Here is a 6,024-nt window from a genome sequence, read left to right as displayed (position 1 = left end):
CTGCTAAGATTTGCTTTCCCAAAATGCAGCACCTCGCATTTATCTGAATTAAACTCCATCTGCCACTTCTCAGCCCACCCATTGGCCCATCTGGTCCAGATCCTGTTGTAATCTGAGGTAACCCTCTTCACTGTCCACTATGCCTCCAATTTCGGTGTCATCTGCAAACTAACTAACTGTACTTCTTATGCTCGCATCCAAATCATTTATGTAAATGACAAAAAGTAGAGGGCCCAGCACCAATCCTTCTGGCACTCCACTGGTCACAGGCCTCCAGTCTGAAAAACAACCCTCCACCACCACCCTCTGTCTTCTACCTTTGAGCCAGATCTGTATCCAAATGACTAGTTCTCCCTGTATTCCGTGAGGTCTACCCTTTCTAATCAGTCTCCCATGGGGAACCTTGTTGAACGCCTTACTGAAGTCCATGTAGATGACATCAACCGCTCCGCCCTCATCAATCCTCTTTGTTACTTCTTCAAAAAACTCAATCAAGTTTGTGAGACATGATTTCCCATACACAAAGCCATGTTTACTGTCCCTAATCAGTCCTTGCCTTTCCAAATACATGTACATCCTGTTCCTCAGGATTCCCTCCAACAACTTGCCCACCACCGACGTCAGGTTCACTGGTCTATAGTTCCCTGGCTTGTCTTTACCACCCTTCTTAAATAGTGGCATCACGTTTGCCAACCTCCAGTCTTCCGGCACCTCACTTGTGACCATCGATGGTACATTCCCACCTCAGGCAACTGTCTGTGTGGAGTTTGCACATTTTTCGCGTGTCTGCGTGGGTTTCCTCCAGGTGCTCCAGTTTCCTCCCACAGTCCAAAAATGTGCAGGTTAGGTGAATTGGCCATGCTAAATTGCCCGCAGTGTTAGGTGAAAGGGTCAATGTAGGGGAATGGGTCTGGGTGTGTTGCTCTTCGGAGGGTCGGAATGGACTTGTTGGGCCGAAGGGCCTGTTTCCACACAGTAAGTAATGTAAAAAAATAGATACAAATATCTCAGCAAAAGGCCCAGCAATCACTTCTCTAGCTTCCCACAGAGTTCTCAGGTACACCTGATGAGGTCCTGGGGATTTATCCACCTTTACCCATTTCAAGACATCTAGCACTTCCTCCACTGTAATCTGAACATTTTTCAAGATGTCACCATCTATTTCCCTACAGTCTATATCTTCCATATCCTTTTCCATATGCAAAATACTCATTTAGTATCTCCGCAATTTTCTGCGACTCCACACAAAGGCCGCCTTGCTGATCTTTGAGGGGCCCTATTCTCTCCCTTGTTACCCTCTTGTCCTTAATGTATTTGTAAAATCCCTTTGGATTCTCCTTGCCCATTCTAAAAGATGAGGGACTTAACAAACAATCCAGGTCTTTTTCAATGTATCATTCCACACTCCAAAAATTTTTAGGCTAGATGAATTGGCCATGCTAAATTGCCTGTAGTGTTAGGTGAAGGGATAAATGTAGGGGAATGGGTCTGGGTGGGTTGCGCTTCGGCGGGTCAGTGTGGACTTGTTGGGCCAAAGGGCCTGTTTCCACACTGTAAATAATCTAATCTAAGTAATCTAATCTAATCTAATTTCAGTTACATCACACTGTAAACTTTTGCTATAAATTCTGTGTCCTATGTTCTTATACTCCACGAACACCTGATGAAGCAGCAGCGCTCCAAAAGCTAGTGCTTCTAAATAAACCTGTTGGATTATAACCTGTGTTGTGTGATTTTTAACTTTGTACATCTAAGTCATGACTACCATAATTGGCGATATAGTCAACAGTGAAGAACGTTATCTAAGATTACAAAGGGATCTTGATCAATTGGGCCAATAGGCTGAGGAGTGGCAAATGGATTTTTATTTGAATAAATGCAAGGCATTGCAGTTTGGTAAAACGAACAAGGGCAGAACTTATACAGTTAATGGTGGGGCCCTGGATAGTTTTGTTGAACAGAGAGACCTATGGAGTCAGGTGTATCGTTCTTTGAGAGTTGTGTTGCAGGTAGACAGGCTGGTTAAGAAGGCAGTTGAAACTTTATTGCTGGAACAGCACAGCAGGTCAGGCAGCATCCAGGGAACAGGAGATTCGACGTTTCGGGCACAGGCCCTTCTTCAGCCGTTTCCTGAAGAAGGGCCTGTGCCCGAAACGTCGAATCTCCTGTTCCCTGGATGCTGCCTGACCTGCTGTGCTGTTCCAGCAATAAAGTTTCAACTTTGATCTCCAGCATCTGCAGACCTCACTTTCTCCTGGTTAAGAAGGCACTTAGCATGCTTGCCTTCATTGGTCAGACCATTGAATATAGGAATTGGGATGTCATGTTGAGGTTGTACAAGATGTAAGTGAGGTCACGTTTGGAGTACTGCATACATTTCTACTGGCCCTGCTATCGGAAGAATGTTATTAAACTGGAGAGGGTTCGAAAAGATTTATCAGGATGCTTCTGGGACTGGAGGGTTTGATTTCTAAGGAGAGTCTGGATAGATTGGAATTTTCCCTGCAGTGTCAGGGGTTGAGGGGTGACCTTATAGAGGTTAATAAGATCATGAGGGGCACAGATAAGATGAATAGCAAAGGTCTTTTGCCTAGGGTAGCATAGTTTTAAGGTGAGTGGAGGAATTGAAAAGGGACTTGATGGGCAACTTCTTCACACAGAGGATGGCTTGTACGTGGAATTAACTGCCAGAGGAAGTGTTAGATGCAGGCACAATTACAATATTTAAAAGACTTTTGGACAGGTACATGATTGAAAAGGTTTAGAGGAATTTAGGCCAAATGCAGGCAAGTGGGACTAGTTCAGTTTAATAAGTGAAGGGGAGTAACGTGTGACTCCAGGGAGTTGCAAACTTCAGTAAAGAACTCCTCTGATCTTCTTCTGAAAACTCTAACTGCCAGAGGAAGTGTTAGATGCAGGCACAATTACAATATTTAAAAGACTTTTGGACAGGTACATGATTGAAAAGGTTTAGAGGAATTTAGGCCAAATGGAGGCAAGTGGGAGTAGTTCAGTTTGGGAAACGTGGTCAATATGGATGGGTTGGACCAAAGGATCTATTTCCGTATGACTCTAAGATTCAAATTAAAATTTAGAAACTATAATAGGAACATCCATAAATTGGTTATGGTTGAACGGAAAGAGATAAATTATTCCTCTATAGGGTTCAATACAGGAATCTTGTAGATAGCATCCATCTAGATACTATGGACCAGTAAGTCCAAATCCTAAGTTAACTGTTTAAGGAAAGTTCAGAAACGGGGCAAGGGATCCAAGACAAGCAATTCATTGCAGACCAAGGCCAGAGTTTTACCACTGTGCTGGAGGATCTTAAGGGCATTATTATCAAATTGATTGGAAAGTATAAGAGCATTTCTGATGAGCAAATTGAAACCATTTTTACAGGACCTACATTTTTTGTATTACACTATGGGGAAGGTGATGGCCTCATGGCATTGTCACTTGATTGTTAACCCAGAGACTCAGATAATATTCTGGGAACATGGGTTCAAATCTGGCCAAGGCAGATGGTGGAATTTGAATTCAATTTAAAAATATCTGGAATTAAGAGTCTAATGATGACCATAACCCAATTGTTGGGGGAAAAACCCACAATGTTTTACTAATGTCCTTTAGAAAAGGAAAGTGCCATGCTTACCTGGTCTGGCCTACATTTAAGTCCAGACCCACAGTAATGTGGTTAACTCTTAACTCCCTCTGAGCAATTAGGGATAGGCAATAAATGTTAGACATCTTCATTCTGGCATTGAATTTTTTTTAAAATTAAAAGAACAGAATTGTCTGGTTGAACCTGGTATACGATAAGACTCAAGGTTAGCAGAATGCTACAGAAAGCCTTTGGGAATCAGAAAGGATTAACAAAGTAGGACATAGAAGGGGGCATAGAATAAACAGATAAAGGTTGAATTACAGTATCAGGGATTGTCAGTCTGGGGTAATTCAAAAGGCTTTTCTTGGGTAAATACACTATGTATCTGAGATTGGTGACATTTTAATGTAATCCAGACTAGATTGGAACTCAAATAATGGAATGATTAAAAGGTATATGTAAATGACGAATTTCAGCAAAGTTTTGTTCTAGCTAGTCTAGAATAGACTCTCCCTCTGTTCTAGCTAGTCTAGAATAGACTCTCCCTCCATACCCTTGAATACACAATCATAAACCAGTACTGAAGACACCTGTGGTTAATCATTAGAAGTTACCAAATCATCAACAAAGCTTGAAGACCATTATGTAAATTGTGACAATGCTGTCACTGTAAAATGGTTTATTTTCTCTTTTTTTCCAAGAGAGGTCGTAAAGGCAGAGGTGCAGAACAAACTAGACTTTAACAGTTTAATAAGTGAAGGGGAGTAACGTGTGACTCCAGGGAGTTGCAAACTTCAGTAAAAAACTCCTCTGATCTTCTTCTGAAAACTCTTTGGATGTTTCCTCCCTGTAAGAATCTGTGTTTGAATTTAAATTTTTGCTAAGGTATATTTGTGGGATGTTACTATATCAGAATAGTTAATAGTTTCTGTATCAGGTTGGTTACATTTCCCAATAGTTAAGTTATTCCAAGTTCCGTTTTTTTTTTGGTTCATGTTTCAACAGTTCTGTTTTGCTTAAAGCTGAGTGGTTTGACCAGCTGCCTCACACTTGGAATATTCACATCACATCTGCCTTTAAAATAAGAAAAAGTTAGGGTCTTGGCTATCTTTTTAAAATATTTTGAGTGGGGTCTAGCCTGGTCCATAACAAAATGTATTGTCAGCAATGACCTGATGATTGGGATTAAGGGATCAATGTTTGCTATCAAAGCTGCTCTTAGAGGTTCTTGTAGTGTAGAGGTAGAGTTCAGACTCCTTAGACTGAGAGGCCCAGGTTCAAGCCCCACCAGCTCTGGAAAGTGAAGAAGTCAATGTTTCAGGAGAAGGTTCTTCACCAGAGATCCTGAAGATGGGTTATCCTGAAAACGTTAACTTCTCGATATCCTGATGCTGCCTGGCTTGCTGTGTTCTTCCAGCCTCCAATTTGTCTATTTCGGATTGCAGCATATGTAGCTTTTTTGTCTCCCAACATAAAACAGGTTGATTAGGAAAAATAGGTTAAATATGTTTAAGAAAGTAAAGATGCTCCTAACGAGTCCCTCATATGTGGTCTTTTTCAACTGGTATATGGACATGACATGAATGGACCACTCAAACTGATTAAAGAAAGAAAATGATAAACCAAGGCTCATTTCCAGACTCAGTTGAGTTTTAAAGAGAAACTAATCAAAGCATTGAAAATCACAAAGCAATAAACAATGAAAACTAAATAAGATAAAAAAGCTAAAGTTTAATGTTTTGTTGCTGGAGACAAGTTAGGTTTTTTTTGTTTACTCATGGGACATGGGCATTGCTTGCTGGGACAGCATTTACTGCACATCTCTAGTTGTTTTTGAATTGCTGCATTCCATGTGCAGTAAGGGTGGAGCCATGATTCTTGGTTTATGGCCCAGTAACTGTAAAGGAACAGTATTACATATTACATATAATTTCCAAGTCAGGATGGTGAATGGCTTGGAGGGGAACGTGCAGGTGGTAGTGCTCCGATGTATTTGCTGCCCTTCTCCTTCTAGATGGAACTAGTCATGGGTTCGGATGGTGCTGTCTCAGGAATTTTAGTGAATTACTGCATTCATTTTGTAGATAGCACACACACTGCTACTGAGCATCAGTGGTGGAGGCTATGGATGCTAGAGACTGTGCCAATCAAGTGGGTTGCTTTGTTCTGGATGGTGTCAAGCTTCATGAGTGCTGTTGGAGTTGCACTCATCCAGGCAAGTTGGGAGTACTGACACTCATGCTTTGTCCATTGTAGGCTTTGGGAATCAGGAAGTGAGTTACTCACTGCAGTATCCCGAGTGTCTGACCTGCATTTGTAGCCATTGTATTTATATGGCGAGTCCAGTTGAGACTCTGGTCAATGGTAACCCCCAGGATGTCGATATTAAGGGATTCAGTGATGATAATACAATT

The sequence above is a fragment of the Chiloscyllium plagiosum genome, chromosome 6 (assembly GCF_004010195.1).
Source record: "Chiloscyllium plagiosum isolate BGI_BamShark_2017 chromosome 6, ASM401019v2, whole genome shotgun sequence".
NCBI lineage: Eukaryota > Metazoa > Chordata > Chondrichthyes > Orectolobiformes > Hemiscylliidae > Chiloscyllium > Chiloscyllium plagiosum.
The sequence above is the reverse complement of the archived record's forward strand: the minus strand, read 5'-3'. Positions refer to the sequence as shown.